Here is a 24,629-nt window from a genome sequence, read left to right on the forward strand (position 1 = left end):
GGGAGGCACAATGATACTCCCCTGGGAGACATACGTGTAAATTGGAACTATACAAGATGCACAAGGGGTAGATGATAGGTTTGATATCAATTTCCTTCATCTTGATATTGCTGAATGTTTGAATGATATGTCCTACTCTTATGGCTTGTTTGGAAGTTTAGAGAGGGAGGAGAGTAGAGGGGAGTAGAGGGAAGGGGAGTAATAGGGAGGAGAGTAGAGGAGAATGATTCACTTTCACCTTATTTGGATGTTTTTAAAATTAGTAAGGGGGAAGGGAGTAATTAGTCCTTCCCCTTGTGTAATTTTGTTAATATAATAAGGGTAAATTAGGTAATTTACTTGGTCAATAGTTTATGTACTCTACTCCCCCTCCAAATCTCTCCAATTTGGGGGAATTAAAATTGGGGGGCTAGAGGGAGTCCAAACCCCAAATTAGTAAGGGGGAAGGGAGTAATTAGTCCTTCCCCTTGTGTAATTTTGTTAATATAATAAGGGTAAATTAGGTAATTTACTTGGTCAATAGTTTATGTACTCTACTCCCCCTCCAAATCTCTCCAATTTGGGGGAATTAAAATTGGGGGGCTAGAGGGAGTCCAAACCCCTCCAAACTCCTCCAAACCCCTCCCCCTCATTCTTTAAAAAACTTCCAAATAAGGTAATTGCATTACTCTCCCTCCCTCTACTCTACTCCCCCTCCTTTTTTAAACATCCAAACATGCTATTAAGTAGTGGAGAGGAAATTATTTGGAGTATAAAAATTAAGAAAACTAATGGCTTGTTTGGAAGTTTATAGAGGGAGGAGAGTAGAGGAGGATGATTCTCCTCCATCTTATTTGGATATTTTTAAAATTAGTAAGGGAGAAGGGAGTAATTAGCCCTTCTCCTTGTGTAATTTTGTTAATATAATAAGGGTAAATTAGGTAATTTACTTGGTCAATAGTTTATGTACTCTACTCCCCCTCCAAATCTCTCCAATTTAGGGAAATTAAAAATGGGAGGTTAGAGAAAGTTGAAACCCCTTCCCCTCTTTCTTTAAAAAACTTCCAAATAAGGTAATTAAATTACTCTCCCTTCTTCTTCTCTACTCTTCCTCTTTTTTTAAACATCCAAATAGGCCATAAATATACTAAAAGCAACGTTCACACTACAACAAACTTGAGCATTTTCAACATAATTTTAGCCACGGTCATTTAAAAATGTTGATAAAAGCCTTTAGTTTCTACATTTGCCCTCAACTGCTGAAAAATTCCTCTATTTGTTTCCACAGTTGGCATAACTATTGAAATAAGTGATAAAAAAAAAGATTAAATATAGATAATTTATATAAACAGTGGGATAAATGTTGGAAAAAAGAAATTAAATATTTTTAATCAACGGGTTGAAAAATGTCGAAAATAAAAACACGGAACTTGTATAGGTAGCTCCATATCTCGCTCTCGCTCATACTCTCTTTCTCTGTATCTCGCTCTTGTCCTCACTCTCTCTATATCGCTCTCACTCTCTCTCAGCTGCAAGCTTTTCATAGGTCTTGGCTGTAAATTTTCCTATTATTTTCTACGCAATCAAACAGAATTCTTGATTCAAAATTTCTATTATTCTCCCTCCGATTAGGTATTTTTTTTCTATTTCTCTCGATTTCGTTATTTTAAAAACTTATTTCTGATCAGTTTGTTTTTGCTTGGACTTGAATTTTGTCCATACTATGTTATTCGCTTGGAAGATTTTGAACTTTTATGGTTTTTGTTCTTGAATTTGAAATGATATGTCAAAATTGAATTTGTGGTTTTGTGTATTGCATGCTTTCAATGTGATTGCAGGTGTTTTGGGAGTTCAGCTCAATGAATGGTCAAGGAGAGTTCAAATTTCACTATCTGTAGGATTGATTGAAAGCTAGAACGTCTATGAGTTCAAATTACAATTGCTTGGTAAGTTCTTTAGCTGAGTTTCATGCTTATTGTGGTTCTAATTTTTAATTTGTCAGCTTTTGAATTTTGACCAAGTTTGTGATGAATCGTAGTAGCTGTGACCTCATCACTATGAATTATTATTCTAGATTATGCTAGTTCTTGACAATGAAACAAGGGTATGGCCTTTGGTCAGAAATTGAGAGCAGAAAAATTATCCAGTCAGTGAAGTCTTAAGGGTTATAGCTTTATGTATTAGCTGTTTAGTGTCTATACTAATGCAACAAAAAGAAAGGTATTTATTGTGTATTAATTATTGAGATATAAGTACCTGTCTCCAGCCTTAGAATGTCAGTAGAGATAAGTTCTTTGGTAAGTTTTGGCTTGTATTGAGAACCCACTCTTGAGACTAGATTCTTTTTAGAACTATAATTGAGGACCACTTTTCTTGATCATTTCATTGGGCTCTTAACTTATTGCTTTACTGGGCAAGCACATTGAATGTAGGTGCTGGCTATAGACCAGATCAGAGGGCACCGTGCGTGATTCCTCTAAAGACCCCTTGCCCTTTGCCCTTTAGTCAAGGGCAATTTCGTAATTCTACTCTCCAACGGATATATGTAAATGCGCGTTTGCTTGTTATGGACCTCTGAGCTCCATATTTGTTGCGCGTTGATAGGCTGTTTTTTGCCTTGGCCCAAAACGCAACTTTTTTCAAAAAGTTGCGTTTTGGGCTGAGCCAAACGCAAAAAACAGTCTCAGCATTTGCAAAATGCGCATAACATGTAAAAGTGGGCTCTAAAAGTCCAACCAAACGGGCACTTAATATAATTACTCTTACTGTATAATTTAGGTTTGTTTTTCAATGGTGTTTTGGAATTCAAAGTTTGAGGAGTTTTTCATGAGTGTTTTATGTAAATTTTCCAACAATTAATGTAAATTGTGGTAAAGGGTTTATAGCTTTGAGGCTTATAGTAATAGGTTTCTTTGAAAAAAAAATGCGGGTTGTGAAAGTGTAGTATGTGCAATGGAGTTTGTTTATCTCCTGTAGCAAATTTGATTACCACCTGTTTGATGAAAGTCCTGAGTGGGTTCTGTTTTGATATAAATCAGTGCTAATAAGAAAATTAAGATGAATTGTTTTGTGTGCCATGTATATGCTGCATTTGTAACTATTGGTTAGAGTTGGTAGAGCTATTGTTGAGAAATTTCACATGTATATGGAAGCTTTTTTATACATATATAAATTATCCAAAAGGTGTGTTTATATTTTCATGGGAAAATCACTCAAAACAATTCTCTGTGGCATTACTTTCTAGGTTCAGAACTCACCCAATTTCTACTGAAAATGTTCAATTTTTTTTTTCCCTGTTGTCTTGCTCTTTAATATTTACTACTTCCAAATCTTGTAGGTTTGCAACTTTTGGTGCTTTAGTTTTGCTAGAAGTTCCACTCAATCTCTGAAGAGTGTGTATTAATGTCAACCATTCACTCTGTGGTTATCCAGGATTTGTTCTAAAATGGAGGTTGCTTTCTTTTATTGAATGACTTAAAATTTCTTGAGACTTGAATTTTGTTACTCCAGTTGATTAAATATGACCCATATGGGGGGAACTTCATTATTAGTTACATAGATTCATAACAGTTTATTAGCTATGCGATACCTAGTTATTTATCATTTGTTTGATTTTCATGTTACAAATAGCAAAATTGATTAGATAGCTTCCTTATTGTAGAGAAACAACCATATGTTCAATTCAATATGAAGGAAGAAGAAGAGAACCGATGCCAAATTCAGGAATGGTAACCAAAATTTAAGTCTGTTTCCATTAAAACCAGAATCCATGAACTTCCAGAATCCTTTAACCAGTACCTTCGGCTTCTTGGCGATTCTAGCCCTTTCCTTTAAAAATAGGAATTACTGTAACTAAGTCTGTAAAACTGAAATATGATAATTTATTACCTCTTATCTTTCACTAGCTTGTTTTACTTACTCTAGGAGCTTTTCTCAGAATAACCTTTCAAATTTCCTCACATGTCACATGGCTGTTTTAAGATCACTGATATTGAAGATGAAGCTTGGCTTATATTTAATCTTGAATGAATATAGTGGGTTTTCTGTTATTTTTGTCAATATGTCAATGTAATCAAATTTGCTGCATGACTGTGTTTCATTGCTTCAGGTCATAAACTAAACATGAATGTGGCATTTCTTTTCATTTCAATGTCACATATCTTTATCCTTCTGGTTCATTGCACTTACTATATTTTTTTAGTCAGTTTGCTTGTTTTGAGTTGAAACATTTTCAAATGCCGAGCTAACATTATAGCATTTGCGGATTTTAGTTATCAGATTTTTCTTTGAGTTTGGACCTTTAGTTCTGATTTTAATGAGCTGAAAGTCATCTCTATGGTTTTAACATGCTATTATCCTCTCCCAAAGAAGAAAAAGAAAGAAAGAAATAAAATGCCAGAACAGTATATCTTTTTTTTAATAATTATTTTTTCAGTCTGCATTTTGTGAACAATAATTTTTTAATTGTTCCTTACTTTACATCTTTAGGCTGCTATCATGGAACTTTTAGAAAATAGGTGAACGTTTGAATTTGACACATTTTCAAATGAAATTCACCAATGGGTTGGCTTAGTGCCTTGACTGTGAGATATTTTTTTACATTAGAATGTTGATTGAGGATCGGCTTGAGAGAACCTTAATATATTTAAGCAAAAATCATGACCTCTGCATCCCTTTTGGTCAGAATTTCAATCTAAAGTTACTAATTGCCCTCTATTTCTGTGAACTACTTCTTTGCAGGTGCATTCTAAACCTTCTTCTATTGAATTCCTTTTCAATTTTATCTGCTGACTTTTACATGCATTTTTTTACTAAGGCATCCTCTCAGAGTTTAGAAAGGCCCTATAGAGAAACACCTGGGATGAAAACTCTCTTTTTGTTGCCACCTTTTCTGAAAATCTTCTTCTTTACTCTTGTTTGATTAACATTTTTCGTGTGTAATCAGGTCCACATTGCATGCAGTTTTGGTGAATGGTCAAGAGAGATATTCTGTAAAGTCCCCCTTTTTTCTTTTTCTTTTTTTTTTTTCCCTTTCTTTTTGAGTAAAATTGTTGCCAGACCCTTTATAAGCTTTTGAATGATCCGTGCTTATAGTGTCAGTTTTTGCAATATCATCATCTAAAGGGTCAACTTTATTTTCTATCCATTTTCTCTTTTATTTATTACTTGCAGCTGGAATGTTTTTTTGCATGGTGCTGAACTGTGTTATAGATGGTCATTCACAGTTTTGCTGTTTGAAAATTTAGCTGCTTGGACCTACTTACTAATATTTTCCCCTATAAGTGGTAGAATCAGTTGTGGTAGTTTTAAATGTGTTACAAATGGTCATGTAGAGTATTACTGTGCGATTCTTTAGCTACTTGGATCTGAGATAAATTATTCTCCTGAAACCTTAGTTTTTTTTTTTTTTTTTTTGAATGTGAAACCTTGGTATTTTATTGAGCCAATTTGACTTCATTTACATAATCAATATTTGTAGTGCACATACTGATTCTCTTGCTCCACTGACTTGCTCATTGTGTGTGAAGCCTGATCTATTGTGTTAGTTATATTAAGTGACTTGCTCATTTTGTAGTTAAACAATCAACTGTGGAGGTTTATTGTATTGTGTACCATGCTTGATTAATACTTCCTTTTGTATTGTATATATTGCAAAAACTAAAAAAGCCTTAGAGCAGGCCCATGGGATCATGGCCCCAACGAAAGACTAAAAGAAAGCTCAAGAAGCCCATTTTCGGCCACCGAAATCTCAATAGTCAATATGGGCTCAACCCCTCCCAAGTAAGGTAACAGAGGCCCACATAATTCTAGTCGGGGTTCGTCAAACAGAACAAAGTTGTCTCTCCAACTAAATTAGGAAGGATCATAGGGTAGGAGTGGGAGTAATAATTATTCTCATTAATTAATGCTAATAGAGATGGTGTGGTGTGGTGTCTTTTCCTCTTCTTCGTTGTAGCAGTACTAGACCAATCCATCCTTCTCATCGCTGTCAATTATTGTGACTACTTCTTTATTGTGTATGTCACACAGAGAGAGAGAGAGAGGAAATCCCTTTATCAATTGCATTTGGAGGACCAAAAGGTTTGCATCATTCACCTTATGTCTTTCCTCAGATTCTTTCAATTGCATTTGGAGGTCACCAATAATAGATGAAGAGAAACCCCATAACTCTGTAGGACCAATACCATCACCATAACCACGAACATGACCATGATGTTTAGGTCCAAATACCTCTACAAACATTTCATCGCCGGACATTTGCAAAGACCCTTTAGCCACTTCAATAGTAAGTCTCTTAAATTTCATCTGCATTAAAAGAGCATTTATAATTTTATACTACATTTGCTAAAAGCACATTAAAAAATACATTTTCTATCAGCATATAAAAATAAATCTTAATAACAAGTTATACAAGCATTTTTAGGAATTTCCATACCAATGCTTCCTATGTAGTTTCATTTGCAGCTTGCCCATTAGATCTCGTATGCGTGATCTCAAATAATTGAAGTCAGCTAGGATCTTCTCTAGTTTTCTCCCTCTATCATTAAACAACACAAAGCATAGACATTCCATAAAATGTCTATCATTTAAACAACACAAAGTATAGACATTCCATAAAATGTCAAGTACCATAAATAACTATGCAACGATATTTTATCTTGAAAAAATTAAGTTTCAAAGATTGGGAAAATGATATATACAAACCTCTTCTTCACTTCGTTGTTGGAAGCTTTTTGATCCAGTAATGTGAATGATAAAGTTTTTGGAACGACTAAACTTGTTTTTATCACACATTGTCTACATTCAAAAACATACATTGGATTAAAAAATATTTTTAATTCTCTATAAAATTTCACAAGATAATAATTTTCATATGTAGTAGTACCTTCCAGTCCTTATTGCTCCATAAATTCACAAGATAGTTCCAATCATCATCCGCCATGTTAGGTGGCAAAATTTCAAGTGCCTCCTCAAGATCCTCCTCACATGGCTTAAACCATTTTTTCTTCAAGGAGCTTCGGTAATTTTGTATGACCTATTCATTTGCCGCCAAACAATAGTCTCTTGTCCCTCAACAATGAAGCGTTCCTTAAAAATGAAAACTAATAAGGATTACATTTGTGCATTATAAAGAAAACTTTTATTTCAAAACACTTTTATATAACGCACCAATATATAATCAAATAGCTTTCTTTTGTTTTGATAATGCACCTCTCTCCAATCTTTGACTTGTAAAGGTACTACACTAGTCCATCTAATAAGGGCAATACACTCCGATTTGAATATTGTAGAGTATTTCCCTACTAGTCTTCCCTTTTTCCATATGATTGGGAACCTTTCCTTTGTAAAAAGTTTTGCAAGTTTTAGATTCCATGTAGCCCCTCGCCCTTTCTTATTTCCTATGTAGTCAAAACAATTGATAGACACATGTCAATTATAGATGGTTGCAAATATTAGAATGGTAATTTGATAGACATGTCAAAAAATGTAGTGTTTTAGTTACCAACTCGTGAGCCACCACTTTCACTTGTTCCAGACTTTTCTCTTGCTATAGCTCCATTATCTCTAGCACTTCCAGCTGACTCTTCTCTTGCCATAACTCCATAGTTTCTAGCACTTCCAGCTAACTCTTCTCTTGCAATAGCTCCATAGTCTCTAGCACTTCTAGTCGACTCTTCTCTTGCAATAGCTCCTTTGTTTCTAGCACTTCCAGCTGACTCTTCTCTTAGAATAACTCCATGATTTCTAGCACTTCTAGCCGACTCTTCTCTTGGAATAGCTCCATAATTTCTAGCACTTCCAGTTGACTCTTCTCTTGTCACAGCTCCATAGTTTATAGCACTTCTAGCCAACTTTTTTCTTGCAATAGCTTCATTGTTTCTAGCACTTCCAACTAACTCTTTTCTTGCAATAGCTCCGTAGTTTCTAGCACTTCTAGCTAATTCTTCTCTTGCAAAAGCATCATTGTTTCCAACACTTCTAGCCATAGGTAGAATTCCTTCAAATTGTCTTAAACAAGGTTATAAAGAGTAGGAAAAAAAAACTCTTTCTCATAATATGTGGCCTACAATACATGAAAAACAAGAATTCTTAATTAAAATATTAAAAGCAAGCAAGAATGACAATTCTATTCAACTTAAGAATTACTTGGGAAGGAATAATGAAGACCTGTAAGTCATTGTTCCCAGAAACATTGAGTATCTAATGAGTTTAATTTTGTAACTAAAAAAAATGGTTAAATGGTGTTAGTTATTTGCTAATAGATTTGAAGGGAAAGACCCAAACTCATGTTTACAAAGTGAGAGTTTTACTAACAAATATTAAATCTTATGGATTAATATGACAATTGAAAAGTGAGACTAAAATGAATCTTAATAAATAAATTAAAAAAAAAAAAAAAACAAACAAACAAACAAAACAAAAAACAAAGGTGATATAGTATAAAGTAGTAAAATGCAGGCCTTAATTGAAAACAAGCCTAGGCTAGGATGGACTGGGCTGGAGTAGTGAATTTTTATGGGGCCTAACCTAACCCAGGAATGGCCCCTTTTTCAGTGAATAGTGAATAATCCCCGCAAAAGAGGGACTTTGAAAATCTCTATCGCCTTTTGATATTCCCCTGAAAATTGAAAAGGAGTGAATAGTGAGAGGGAAAAGGGCAAAGAAAGAAAGAAATGGCGTTGTTGAGTTGAGCATCCGCAACTGGAAGGCCAAATGGCAAATGTAAGGTACATTTGGCATTCAGGCCCAAAATGTACTCCTGGAAGGCCAAATGGGAAGAATTGCAAAAACTTTTACAATGTTGCTACAGTACCACCCTAAATGTAGGATTAGGGATGATAATTTCTACTAGACTCGCGGGTACCCGGCCCGACCTAACCCTAATAGGCCAAGTTTTACCCGGTCCAATTAGGAATAAGGTCAAGTTTGGGTTTTATAAAAAATCCGGGGGGTACCCGACCCGGACTTGGCCTGATAATTAGGAAATTACAATAAAAACCCCATATATATATATATATATATACCTATAACTAACCCTAAATCCCTAACTTAGTTCACGCCTCCCTCATTTTAGCAGCAACTCAGTGCTCACGCCTCCCTCCTCACCTCACCCTCATTCCCTCATTTCAGCTCATGCCTCGCCTCCTCAATCCTCACCCTCACTGCCTCATAAAAGCACACGGCCTCACATACTTTCAGTCACAGCCATTCCTACATAGCCACTCACAGTCTCACGCCTCGCCTCTGCCTCTCACAGTCTTATGCCTCCTCATTCTCTTGCTTTGCTGCAACCACGCTCTTCCTCAAGAACACCGTACCCCTCTTCTTTCTCTCTTCAGAATTTTTACTACGTGGGTTTTCGGGTTCTTTACACCTGGTTTTGTTGTTTGTGTTGTTTATCATGTGGGTATGCAATAAATTCAAAGTGGGTCATAGTGAAGGTCCGAAGGAAAGGTTTAAGAACATCATGTGTTTGTACCATAAACAGGCTCAAATTTGTTGTTTGGTTGTTTCTGTGTTTAGTCTAGTGCTGTGCTTGCTAAATTACCTTCTTTTTTTTTTTTGGTTGGGCCACGAATTGGGCCCAATCCCTTAATGAGGCCTGGTTGGGGCGAGTCCGGGAAAAAAACTCACTTAGTAAACAAGCTAGGTCCGGGCCGCTGGTCTTGACCCGCGGGTCGGGTCCGGGTATGGAAAAACCCGGCCCGAACCCGTTGCCATTCCTATGTAGGATGGCACTGTAGCACTATTGTATTAGTTTTTTAATAACTTTTATTCTCTCTCTCTTCTCTGTCTTCTTTTTCACGGTTTGAGAAGGTCCCCCTCTTTCTTCATCTCTCTCTTTCTAAAATATTTCAAGCACAACATACAAGCACTCATAGCACAAAACAAAAACAAAATACATTCTCAAATTTTCTGGTAGCAGAGCTTTTTGGTTTGGTGTACTCTCCCCTCACATAGTCAATCCAATTCAACAAACACCCATTGCACCAAAACCAAAACCCATTTGTGAAATTGAGAGTTTAAGAGAGAGAAAGCTTCAGTTTTAGAGAGAGAGAGAGAGAAATGGCTCAAGTGAGCAAAATCTGTAGTGGTGCTCAAAACACCCAAATCTTTCACAGCAATCCCAAAACCCAAAAACCCAAATCTGAGAAGCCATCAACGGTACCGGAGATCGTGTTGCAACCCATCAAAGATATCTCTGGCACTATCACCTTGCAGCGGCGGCGAGTTGTGTGGGTTTGTGACTGGTTTGGATTTTGGATTTTGATTTTGCTATGGATTTTGACTGGATTTTGCTATGGATTTTGATTTTGGCTGGATTTTGCTATGGATTTTGCTCAGTGGAGGTGGGTGGTGTGACTTAGATCAGAGAGAAATAGAGAGTTATGAGAAATGGAGAAATAGAGATCAGAGAGTGAGAAATATTTTTCTGAGTGGTTTCATTAGGATCCATGTTGGCTTCTTGGATTTTTTTAAAAAATAACTATAAAACCCAAACTATATTATTAATTAGGCAACGTTTCAAACATATTTGGTATCTAACAAATCGAGTCTATTAGACTCGATTTTGGCATTTGAAATTGCACTTGGAAATCGAGTGTTTCACACTCAAGTGTCTCACACTCGAGTTTCAAGTGCAATTTCAACGGCCAAAATCGAGTCTAATAGACTCAATTTGTTAGATACCAAATATATTTGATACGTTGCCTAACTAATAATATAGTTTGAGAGATTTGATTTTTTTTTTTTTTTTTTTAAATCCGGCTTCTTTGAAAGCCGCATAGAGAGAGAGAGAGAGAGTGGAGAAAGTCTCTTTTGTTCAGTGGTGTTTCCATGTTTATTTGGGGTTTTGAAAACACTTTTTTTGATAAAGGGATTTCCTCTCTCTCTCATTCTTAGTCACTGTCACTGACATACACAATAAAGAGGTGGCGTAAATGCATTTTTAGTCCTTACATTTTGACTTTTTTCCATTTTAGTCCCTACATTTTATTTTTTTCACTTTTAGTCTCTAAACCAATTAACGCGTTCCATCATGATACAGATACTCCATATGAAGATGGAATCGCAAGAACAGAAATTCCTAACCAGAGTATTGAAATTTTAAAACCTTTCATCATGAAGTGGACAATAGAAATTTACTCCTGAGAAAAAAGAAATACCAAAAGTCATACAGAGAAACACTATAAACTCTGGAAAAATCAAACTAACACAGTCTTAAAAAATGCACAGATATGACAGTTTGTTTGGTCAACAATTGCTAGAAAAGTAATAAAAAATTAAAAAGCTTCAATAGTAGACTGATAGTCAATTCATTCGCTTCCCAGTAAAAGTATAATTAAACGATAGTCATAAATATTCATTTTTTGGCACCCTGTAATCAACTGATCATGAGAACATGGCATCCTATCTTCTCAGTCTATCAGTTACAGAGTCATGCAAAAAGTGATTCAAATTTAGATTTCTCAAGACTCATATAATAAATTTAGTTGGCAATTTAATATATGGACGAAGTTTTGGCAAGTAGAAGTCATAAACCTATTACACAGAAATGATATAGTGATTAGTTAAAGAAATACCGACCAAAATTTCTGACATTTGAGAGATACAAATAGATTAAATTGACCAAATACTAGCACATAAGCCACTTGTATTCTGAAAAAAAAAACTATTACTTTAAGATGAACATTTCTACCACTAGATATGTAAGCATACCATGACTCAGTCGGCCCATTTCCCTGCTTGTTAGGCCTATTTTCAACATTTTAGGAGTTAATTCTAATAAATTTCCTGCTTGGTGAGTCATTTTCAAATTTTAGGCTCATTTGCTGGGTCTATTTCCCTGCTTGGTGAGTCGTTACAAGTATTACCCTGTTTCACTGTATTAGCTATAAGCAATAGTCAATCAAAATGTACCAAACTCATTAAACCACAATGATGGAGTGAAAATTCGAAGTAATTATCAAGATTTGGAGATATACGTTTTAAAAAAATTATGTTAAAAAAATTATAAAATCAATAAATGCTAATTCTATTTAGCTTGCCCATTTAGGAATTTTTTTTTAATTAAAAATGAGATAACATGCCCCGGACCCTGCTAATGACAAAATCTATGATTATTTCATACATTTAACTTTCAATCCTTGGTCAACATAAGGTTAAAAGTATTTTTATATTCATAGATGCCCTTAGGGTAATTATTAATAAACTATTTTAAAAAATTTAAATTATAACACCACTTTTATGAGAAATATAATCAACCGTCATAAAAACTAAATGCTTTTTTCTTGTCCTCAAAATGTATCCAAAATCTAAGAAAATTTTTAAGTACTCCTAAAATACGAAAAAATGATACCCCCTCCTCTCAAATTTTTTATGAACCCACCATGAATTTAAATAATTGACTCCTCAGTGAATGTGAGAACAACACCCTTTTCTTTGTTCCATTAACTTTTTCCTTATTATTTTTTACACCACCTAAACAGCAGTTTACATGGAAGAGGTAGTTTACATATTTGTGCACCTAATAAAGAGGACCAAATTGATCAAGAAAAACGGATCAAACATATGTGCCTTATAAAAACTGCCAAGAAACAAAATCCATAAAATAAATTGAACAAGTGACAAGATAACATTCAAACATTCAGGGGTAAAAAATGTGAAATCAAAAGAATATTTCAAGGGCTTTCATTGATATCTATATCATCATTGAGTGTTGGAATGAGTTAGAACCGCACAAATGGAGCCTGAAATATCCACAATAGAAGCACCCATTTTCATTTACACAAAGATTTTAAATTTTTTAATCTATAGTAACCAGCCAGCTCAAAATAAAAGGGAGCAAAAAAACATTCACATATTTGTGCTCCTATAGAAGAGTACCAAATTGATTTAGAGAAACCTTAAAAAGTAGTTACTCTCCAAATTCTTTAAATAAAAAATTAGAGTAAAGAATATTATAATATTTCAGGGTTCAAACAAGAATCTCAAATTCACCAAAGGGTGCAGGACCATTGAATGTTCAATTATTCCTCTCCCCCTCCATATGGTCAATTTTAAACAAAGAGGAGTTGTATTGCAAGCAAAAGAACTTCTATGCTTGCTATATCAGCTTCTCCAGCCATACATTTGCACATATAAGCTGAGGGTACCAGCGAATGAATTTTTTTTCAGTAAAGTTACTTAAAATTTTCTAGATTGCAAAACAAAAGTAGTGTCAATTCCAATAAATAATGAAAATTATAAAAACCTAGATATACCAAAAACAATGAGTACTAAAACTTTTAAGGGATATGAAAGAACTTAATTTGTTTGTTGCTGTACTAAACACTACTATTTCATCACTCTTACTAGTTTTTAACTGGACTTACAGTAACTGACTTTCTGTTTCATGTGAATGTGTATTGTATTTCATAGATTTATGTATATAGGATGTCATTATGAGCAGAACATCTTGGATTTACGGAAGACTGCTTCAAACAACCAGAGTCTCATCATTTTCATCATTTTTTTCTTAACACGTAACCAATAGAACCAATCTTTGTCCAAACCAATCTTTACGAGATGGGTTCTGCTTCAGAGCTAACGGTTGCTGCTAGAGGCATGAGACACATTTTACACCAAAAGGGTGGCATGCCGTTGGGATATATACCCATTGGCTAATAGAAGCCTATTTGAGATTTACATAGAAAATAGTATTACTAGTAAGAATTTGTCACATCAATAATTTGTAAAAATATTGTAAAATAATTTATACCTGTAGCATTACTCTAAAACTCAATACAAATCAAATTTCAAAAGTCCTAGTTTGCAAAAATAGTTATTTATACAATTATTTTTTTAATTAAAAAACGTTGTGGAACTAAATCGGATTTTGAGCATAGTTTTCAAACTTTGACCTTTTAAAGAATCCAAAAAAAGAGAGAAGTTTAAGACTTTTAAGGTTGGACTGAGGTTAAATATCATGATGAAAATTTACCCAAAAAGATATAAAGCAATTTAAATAAATTTCAAATGAATTTTCATTATTTTTATAAAGTGAATAGAAAATAATAGAATATAAACAAGCTTTAAAAAACTGTGTTTACTAATGAAGCATTTTAATTAAAAATAAAATCATTTTTAACATAAATTCAATGGATGACACAAAGAAGTCAGCCAGTGTAGTTACTTTTTACTTATGAAAGAATATTATTGAATATTATTTAATACATATTTATATATCATGCTTTTAGGAGACAACTCTTTATACACCGTACACTTAGTGTTTCCTTGTTATTTTTTGACATTATTTTTTAAAGCAAAATATTAGACTCTCAAGACCTAACAATCAAATTAATATCAACAACTCAATTAAAATCATTCTCAAAAAAAAAAAAAAAAAAAAAAAAACTCAATTAATAAAGTTTCTAATGCTTAAATAAGAAATTTGAGGTTCAATCCTTGCATACACCAAAAACCAATTGATATTTTAGTCTGATGATAAAGAGCACAATACACAAATCACCAAACATATAACAATTCAAAAAAAAATTTTGAATGTAGAGTTAAGCGGAAGCCTCAATTCAATAATTAAAAGAAAAATCTTAATATCTAAACATATATAGAGAGGGAGAGAGAGAGAGAGAAAGGGGGGGGGGGTGGGGGAGATGATAGCTAAAGAGAGAGGTTAGGCCTATAAAAACTGTTCTAAGAATTGTTTTATATAGTTGTGTATTAAATACTGTTTAAAAAGAAAACTGTTAAGAGAAAGTTAATAAGAACAGAAAGATATTATTAGTCTGTTAGTAAAACGTTAATAGTAAAGTTAGTAAAATAATAATTATATATAAAATTTATATTAGATGAAGAATTCAAATTATAATCGAGCTAGGTTTTTAACACAAAAAAGTTTTCAAAAAAAAAAAAGAAACACTTAAAAATTAAAGAAGGATATAAGAACTACATAAAGGATAATATACGTAACTGTGTATTAAAAAATATAAATACTTATACCTTTTTTTTTTTTTTTTTTGAGAATCTACATACTTATACTTATATTGCTTAAATAAAAATATTAAAATGTCTTCAAACTTTGCTACACGTCCCCTGGGATACGTTCTTGAGTCCTGACTCCATTAGTAATAATCTCCCATTTGTGAAGAATCTCATACTTCCCAACTCTTTAAATTAGAAAAGAAGCAAATGAAGTGCATAGTACACGTTTTGAAAGTATATCATAGAAGAGAGTTTTTTTTTTTTTTATATGAAAATATAAGAGGGGGTTGATTATAAGAGAATGAAACAATGTGGTTATAAGTGACCAAAAAAAAAAATGAAGGTAGCGGAGAAAGAGGAAAAAGTTAATAATATAATTGATAAAAAGATGAAAAGAAAATTGGTATCTACGATTAAACTTTTATGTCTGATGGTGTAATGAAAATAAAATAGCCATTTGGACGAACGAGCTCTACACTTAGCCTGCGAACTGAAGATTAAACCTTTATCATGAACCATTTCCAATGATAGTTATGGAAACTGAAGTAAAAAAATATAACTGCCACGACAGTTACAGGAGTTTACTCCAAATACCAATCAATCCCTTAATAATAGGAGAAGTTATGAGATGAATAACCGTTGACATCGACACTATATAAACACTTTCACTCCGATGAAGAAAGCTAAGTCCATTTTAGACAATATTTCCAGAGTCTTGGAATTTTAAATTTCCCTAAAAAAGAAACTAACTTAATCATCGAAGGGTTTGTGGCCAACCACCCAGTCTCCTCTGACTTTTGTCAATTCTTTTTCAAGCCTAACACTTCATTGAAGCCCGTGCCCATATCATCCAACCTACTAATTTTCCCAAAACTATCAATGTGTATCTTAAAAACTGATAAAGTAGTATAAAGAAGTTGATTACAACAATTAATTAAGTTGTTTTTCTATAAAAAATTGCTGCAATTTGTACAATCACTTAGCATTTAAATATGATATCTACTTAGTGCAACCATGACTTCCGAGCCTATCTAATATTTCTTACTTTTTTAAGATACAAAATTTAATGAAGTTTTTATATTCTTTTTTTTTTTTTGAGAAAGAATTTAATGAAGTTTTATATTCAAGTTCGGCTACTATTTCTTTTTTTAAAACGGAGAGATTGACTAAATTTCACATCAATTAGTACACAAAAAGGTTTGGTATTTAATTTTTTTTTCTTTTCCTATCAGTTTTGCTTTGTTAAGAGAGAGAGATTTTTCAACACTCTATAGAGAAATGAACAGTTTTGTAGCACATCCAATAAATTTGTTTTTGGAAATATGCTAAAGATACTAGCAATTTTACTACATGATCTTTAGAAATTGACGGAACAATTAATTTATAGTTTTAAAAACATAATAAATGAGTGTTGAATTATTTTTTTTATGATTGATAACACATCAATTGGAAAATGTCATACAGTAAAATTTGTAATATTCATAACATTGTTCTTTTTTTTTTTGGTTTTTTTATTATAAAAAATAGATTTTATTTATTGACTACTAATATTTGGGTTTAATTAATACTCTCACAAGTAAAAATATATCCCTATTGATTAAAATTTGGAGGTCTTAGGCAGATGTCTAATTGGCCTAGTGCTTGAGCCAATACTAAAAAGATCCTGAACCCAAGGGAGACCAACCAAAAAAAAAAAAATGTAATGATGACATATTTTGTATAATATAAGAGAAATGCTACATCCACAATATTTTCACAACAAATCATAAGTAGTAAATTGTTATTAGTTATAATTTGAATCTCCAAATTAAATTACTTTTTTGCCCACCCATATATAACAACCAATAACAAATTACCACTTATGATTTGTTGTAAAAATGTTGTAGACATAGTATTTCTCATTATATAATGGCCAAAATGCAGAAAGACCTCCCTATACTATCAATGTTGTATTGCTGTCTTGTTGACCCTAAGATTTAAGAATTTTATAAATTGATCCATTCTTGATTTTGTTAACTATAACTAACAGTCAAATGATGTGCATCAAACCACTTTACTTTAAAAAATTATTTTAAAAATAATTTGTGCACACATAAACCAATTTCTATCTATGGAACTGTCCTAAACTTTGAGGGATCTTTTTACATTTTGCCCTATTAATATAATGCCAAACTAACTTTCATGCAAATAATGTGTCAGCAATTTACTAAACAAAACGACTACTAAAGAAATCAGAATGAGGCTATTGATTCATTATTTTGTTCTCTGGCTAGTAGAAATCATGGCTTCTAAACAGTGCTACATTATGGTGTTCCCATGGCTGGCATTTGGCTATTTATTTTATTGTATCAAACTGACTTGTACACAGGATATGAACATTGAATTTCGTCATCTTGCTTGAATAACACTCCGTTTTAACATTTTTCTGATCCATAGTTGTAGAATTTTCTTTCGGTAATTTTGTTTCCATTAAAAAGTTACTAAGTGATCACCAGAGAGGTCATCAGCTTTTTTTTTTTATCTTGGTACAAATATCTTTATCTGGTTTAAGACAACCAAAACCAGAAAGAACTGTGGCAAAGGCATATGTGCACAGGGTAAGGTGTGACTGAGGCTAACTGCTCCCACACCCAACACCCATGGTCTTTCCCCAAAAAACACATACAATAGGGAAAAAAGTAAAAGAAAGCAATTTCAAACAATTGGATAATCTAGAATGTCCTTTGATTGCTATTTGGTGAAACCGATAACACACGACTCTGATGTGGTTGCAAATTTGGCCTTTTGCCCATCCTCAATAGTCATAACAGATTTGTCGATTTCAAACTGTAAAAAATGGGAGAATATTGTGCAAACATGTGGTAGTAACAGGGACCTACCTCTCGTGCTATATGCAGAGCCATGTCCGTGCTCAAATTCAGGTGTGCATCACGTAAATGTGACAGTATCCACCCAGGCAATTTAGAGCGCTTGTCATGACGGCTATACCATTTCTTGAGTTGTCCAAAAAGTTGGCAGAAAAGGGTATTAGAATTTCCTTCATTTCCACCCCAAGAAATATTCAGAGGTTGCCTTCTATACCTCCAAATTTAGCAGGCAACATAAAGTTTGTGCAGCTTCCACTGCCATCAGTTCATGGTCTTCCAGAAAATTGTGAGGCCAGCATTGACTTGCAACAAGGGAAAATTCAGTATCTGAAGAAGGCTTGTGATGTGTTACAGGCACCATTTGAAAAGCTAGTGCATAAGGATCCCCCAGACTTAATTCTCTTTGATTTCATCCAATGTTGGGCCCCAGAAACTGCTGCTAAATTTGGTGTGCCTTTTCTGTCTTTTTTAGTGCTTATTCTGCTTCTACACTTTGCTTCTTAGGGCAACCTGATGAACTAAAATTCCTCCAAAAACGTACCAAAATTGAAGATTTTGCGGTACCAGCAAAATGGTTGCCTTTCCCTTCTATGGTCTCACAGAGGCCTGACCAGGCGGCACAAATGTTGTGAAAGTTGAAGTTTCCTGACATTTCTGGCATGTCAAGTGGCCAACGCTGGGCTGCAACTCTGGAGGGATGCGACTATGTAGCAGTAAGAAGTTGTATGGAGTTTGAAGTAGCATTTCTAGGATGCCTTGAAGAACTCTACCAAAAGCCAATTTTACCTGTTGGATTACTCCCCTGAAGTCCTGTAAAGAACAGTGATAGTCACATTGACCCGAATTGGTGTAGTACTTTCCACTGGCTAGACAAACAAGGACCAAAGTCAGTGGTTTTTGTAGGATTTGGGAGTGAGTACAAGATGCCTATTGAACAAGTCCGTGAATTGGCCTATGGGGTTGAGTTGTCTGAGCTTCCTTTTATATGGATTCTGAGAAAGCCAGAAGGAGTAAGTAGCTCAGAACCATTGCCTGATGGGTTTCTGGCTAGAATCTCTAACCGGGGCATGGTTTGTCTTGGTTGGGCACCACAACTTGAAAATCTGGCTCACCCTGCTATTGGAGGTTGTCTTTTCCACTCTTGATGGGGCTCTATCAATGAGTCACTTGGTTTTGGACATGCTCAAATTCTCATGCCCATGGTGTCTGACCAGGGCCTGAATGCTTAGTTATTAGTGGAGAAAGGTATTGGCTTTGAGGTTCAGAGAAACAAAGATGGCTCATTCAACCAAGATGTGGTCGCCAAATCCATGAGGCTAGTGATGGTAGATAAAGAGGGAGAGCCACTAAGACTGAAAGCAGCTCAGATGAAAACCATTTTTGGCAACCAGAACCTTCATGAGAACTACATAAATGATTTTATTCACTATATGGGCATTTACCAGCAAAAGGGTCATCAAATGCCTATAAAAGATGCCGAGAAGCTATAAAGACCAATTCCTATTTGCATATTCCATAAACATTCTCATGCATATCTGGCATTATATCTTTGGGTAATTATAGGTTTACATTATACTATCTTTGATATATTTAAGTTTTGGATTAGATAAACCAATTGCCCAAATAGGTAATCTACCAATTATATTGTTGAACACATAGGACTTAGCCCGCATCATCACTTCTCAAGAAAACATTCTAGTATGTGTCATCAAACAGTTATAGCCAATCCTAGTGAAGTTATGATGGCCTAAAGTTGGCAATTTATAAGGTTTTTCATGGATACAGCCTACAAATTATAGGGTTCTTTACTTGAATATTCTGTTGGCTTATCACTGAATCTCTTGTTGAACAATTAAAAGCATGATTAAAATTCAAATCGAATCCAAATTTACTTCTAATTGTAGTCTAACTTTACCCCAAATGTCCATTTTATTTTTCTTAATTTTAGTGTCAAGTAACTCATTCTTTATACTCAATGCAAAAGTCGAGATGATTATCTCACTCATTTAGCTAGGTAAGACTACCTTATCATCATTATTGTTGAAAATTCTTGTATATAATTACAACTTAAAATTTAGTCCGATAATAATGTCACCATAGAAATTGATGAAGTATTATTTTTAATATTTAAAGACCAATTAAAATCAATCATAGGACAAAAAATATGACAACATGTATCCAATTAACAGTTCATTTTTTATCAGAAATTTATTATATTAATAATTAAAGGGATTTGGTGATATGAGGTGACAGTAACTAATTGGTCATTAAAATTTCTCTTCATGCATATAATTCACAAGCATGAAAAAGTACAATTGGCAGCATTCTAATGATACACATAGCAACGACATTCGAGAGAAGAAAGATGACATTTTCCACAAAGTGCCCCCTCCCTTTTTTTACATTGATTGTTACAATGAGAAGACTCGATGCATATTCCTGACCATGTTTTGCTTTTAAGATGACATTTGGCCTAGCCATGTTGTCAAACTGTACTAGCTTGTTGTCCCTCAGCTCCAAAATGGTGTTCACATTTCTTGATCAAAACCAGGTAGAGGAGGACCGTCTCTAGGTCTCATGAAAATTGGAGTCACTAGATTCTTTTCCAATAGATAAGCATAAAGCTTTGCCATAGGCATGGGTAACGGAGTGAATTTCAATGGTTCCTTGGGATATCAGGGTGGATCGGGCCTTCCCCTCTGATTGAATGCTCGATAAAGTGCCTAGGTTAGCTGAACCTATTGCTGATAAGGCCGGGCATTCAAGGCCTTATAAGTAGAAGTAACACCCCTAGGCCCTTTAGGCACTTTGTCAACCATATGAACGTCAACTTCTTTCCCTTTGCATCTAGTTGTCTTCTTCACCTATTGTTCTATCATAGAGTTCAAAGCTTCAGGTTTAACTATCTTCTTGCTCCTAATGCCCTCATCAATGCGCTCCCCAATAGGAATCAGGCTTGCAAAGTGAGTGACTTGGGCACTGATCATCTTCTCATAGTAAGGAGGATTAAGGATATCAATGAATCACTTGATCATCCCATTTTCCATCATAGGAGGAAGCACTTGGGCAGCTAGCTCACGCCATCTTTGGGTATAATGTAGACACTGCATTTTGTACCCCTTATGACTCGGGCCCTCGTTCCCTAATGATGCCCAAACTCTAAAGCCCAAGGCTAGTTTAGAGCCCAATCAGATATCAAATTGACTTGAGGAGTGTTAAAATGGAAAATATAACCTTTTAAATGAGGAAAAAATCTATTTTTGGAAATAAAATGACTAAAGTGGCCCTTAGCCCACGTACGTGGGAAATAGCCTACGTACATGGGCTAAAGCATGCATACGCATGCACACTCCTGCATACGCAGCTAGGGTTTCATAGACATAAAAAAAAAAAAAAAAATTGCGAGTTTTTTGCAATATTGACTGAGGTTTAGAATGAATCCCACATTGTCTGAGTGCCGTTCCAAATTCCATTTTTCCACTATGTAAAGCTAAAGCCTTACATGGTATATTTTCAATACACAAAAATCCCCAGGAAAAATAGAAGATTCACTAGAACATAGTGAATCAAAAGGGAGTTTTTCACAAAACGCTCTTAAGTCAATTTTGTTTGGTTGGGACCATTTCTAGCCCCAATCCTTATAGTTTAACGTTGCTAATCACATTTTTATTGAATTGTGATAGATTTGACTGTGGGGAATGCTCAAAATCAACTTATAAAGCTTCTCATCTAAGGTATTGAGTCTAACTCTTTCTTTTCATTCCTTTTTCTTATCTGTCTTTCTTTTTAGTTTTAATCTTGTTTTTTTACTTTATTTATGCTTATATTTGTTTGTTTAGGTTAGTTTTATAGTTTTCTTTATATCCTAAGCATGTATGGTTGTTAAAATTAGGGTTTTTATTTGTGCTCTGTTTTTTTGCTTTGCTATTTCTAGGTTAGGGTTTCGACCATAGCTGCGCATGCATGCCTTATGCATGTGTACGTGGGCCTCATCCTACGTACACAGGTGCTTGGCCTACGTATGCAACCTTCGGTATGCATATGCAGGCCATTGCCCAGAAACCGTAGTTTAGTCTTCTGCTTCTATCTTATTTTATTTTCTTATCTCACATGTTCTTGTTTAAGTTTCTTTTTATGTATATGTATATCTGATGCCTCTGTTTCACATGTTTTTTTATTGTTATTTACCTTTGATATGCTAGAATAGGGTTTCATCTATTATTTCTTAGTTTGATACCATGAACATGCATTCACATGCCCATGCATGATGCCATAGGTGCTGAGTTGTTGCAAGGTGAATAAAGGTAAGTCATACATTCACTTTCACATGCATATGTGTTGTTATGTTTTGTTTGATGAACATGTACATGTGTTGTGTTGTGTTTTGTGTTTAATTGATAAATGATATACTTGCTACCATGATTAAGTTGCTGCCTTATATATGACATGATAGGGTTTTCACATGTTAAATGAATGCTAGAGACGTATATGTGAGGCTTGGTTTCTAATGCTTTATGGATGGATATGTATGTCTTTTGGGATGATGATGCCATGCTGTATGCTTAGATGTATGCTAGTATGTGTATGAGTTTAGGACATAAGTGTTGAACATGATTTTATCAAGTTTAAGATGTAAGACATAATAATGGGAGGCCAACCTTAGGGTTGGGCTATCTTAGCTGCCTAACACCTTCTCAAGAATGTACCTAAACTCTGAATTCATATCTTTGGTAGTAAAATCAATGGTCCTTCCTCAAAAGGATGCTATATTCATGGTTCCTAGGCCATTGTAAAACTAGGTGGGGACTCCTCCGTTGTGTCCACACATACTCACGTAAAGATTCCCCACTCTTCTAACGGTCTGGGTGCCCCCCAGACCCTCCATATTTAGGTCCACACATACTCATGTAAACACCATTTTCTTACACTTTCTTGCATGGATAGGCATCAGAACAATGTGTTTTCTTTCAGATTTAAGCATGGATGCTCTTGGGTTCAAGTCTTATGACATAGTTGTGTAGCTTAAGAGGCAAACTTTTCATGAGAGGGAGCTCAAGAAGTGGTGGGTTCATTCTCTTCCAAGGATCGGGCTTACATCAAGTAGTTCTTCGAAGATGCCACTTCACTATTTTACATGCCTCTAGACTGGCACTTACTGGAGACCATAGTCACTTGTTAGGATCTCGCTTTGAGGTGTATTACCATCAGGAATATGGATTTGGTCCCTACTTTAGAGGAGTATTATCGCTTCTCTACCTACTCCTGTGAGTCGAGTTTATCGGCCATTGGCTCGCTTCGCTATTGCAAGTGGTTGGTGGAGCTGCTATGCCTGAAAATGCCTATAGTGGATGAGCTGACTCGATATTGGAGCGAGCCAAGAGTGACATCGGAGTGTCTCAAGATCTAGCAAGCCCAACTTGGTGTCAGTCTATGCCTAAAAGCTTTCTTTGAAGACCAAAATAACAGCCCATTATTTTTTTAAAAAAATTATTATTAATTAAGTCAAATTGTCTTTATTTAGTATCTCCTAGGATGAATCAAAATTTATGTTTTATTTCCCCAAGGCAAACAAGTAATTTAGTGTTTCTAAGTTCCTAAGAGTCATATCTGACTTTGGTCATATTAAGTTAATGTATTTACTATTATTTTGGGCTAATTACAACTCACCCACCTGTGGTTTGGCTGCAATTTAAGGTACCTACCCGTGGTTTGAAATTTAACACTTTACCTACCTAAGGTTGGCTTAGTTAGGGTTTCGTAACCCACCTCCATTAAAAATAAGGCTAAATATGTATTTTTGCTCTATTTTAGGTCTCTCTCCTCTCAAAACTTAAGAAACATAAAAGAATAAGAGAAAATAAGATCAAAAAGTGAAGATTTTGTAAAAATTAATAACAAACATTACCACCGGTATAAAACTGATAAGTAGTTTGGATTTTCTTTTTTCTTTTTCTTTTTTTTTTCCTTTTTTTTTATCAAGGCACCATTTATGACTAAAATTTTATCAAGCATCCAATTTTGAGAAGAAAAAATTCAAAAGAAACTTCAATCCCAAGTCCTAATTTAAAAGATATTAAAAAAAAAAAAAAAAAAAAAAAAAAAAAAAGAAGAAGAAATCTAGTCGGAGGTTTCATCAAACTCTCCACACCAAATTGACTTAGGATTCCTATTTCCAAACTCCCAAGTCCACTGGCCCTTATATATATACAACCTCTTTGGTTAGCTTTTAATCGCAAAAAATTATGAGTCTAGGAACAATTAGAAGCAATTAGACATGCAAGAAACAAGTTAGAAAGATAGATTTGTAGGAGAATCTTAAGAACGTGGAACTGTTCGAATTAGTGCCCTTAAATCCTATTGTATGATGCTATGTATGATATTAAGTATGACATTATGTATGACTTAATATTGTGATTGATAAAGTTATTTTATTATAATCTAAAATAATGGTAACATGAATATTTGGACATTATCATATAGTCCATGAGATGAGTAGTATATGCTTATGTGAAAAATCACAGAAGATATAAATCACGGATTCTTTGTAGACTTAGAATTTTAGTTCATAGTCGGTAATGAAATTGGACGTTTCATCAGCGAAGACTATAACATATCAACTAAGATGATTTGTCTTGATCATAGAAGTGAAGACTTCTAGTTAATGTGTTGATATGTTTTAAGTGTTAAGACATATTGAACTGGACCGCTGTGAGATTTATTGTTCTCCTAATGACTGTCAAATGAATAATAAATCTCACGACTTATATTTACATGAACTCTTAATCCTGAGAGAATAATGGA

At 34.3% G+C, this 24,629-nt stretch overlaps 1 long non-coding RNA gene across 1 annotated transcript; it reads left to right on the forward strand.

The window, feature by feature from the left end:
* The first annotated feature begins 1,390 nt into the window (after positions 1–1,390).
* On the forward strand, positions 1,391–2,423 carry LOC136063737 (uncharacterized). Its single transcript, XR_010625356.1, has 3 exons — positions 1,391–1,611; positions 1,818–1,925; positions 2,054–2,423. It is a non-coding gene; the product is annotated as an uncharacterized LOC136063737 (long non-coding RNA).
* The last annotated feature ends 22,206 nt before the right edge of the window (positions 2,424–24,629 follow it).

The sequence above is a fragment of the Quercus suber genome, unplaced genomic scaffold, assembly GCF_002906115.3.
Source record: "Quercus suber isolate HL8 unplaced genomic scaffold, Cork oak 2.0 scaffold_568, whole genome shotgun sequence".
NCBI classification, from domain to species: domain Eukaryota; kingdom Viridiplantae; phylum Streptophyta; class Magnoliopsida; order Fagales; family Fagaceae; genus Quercus; species Quercus suber.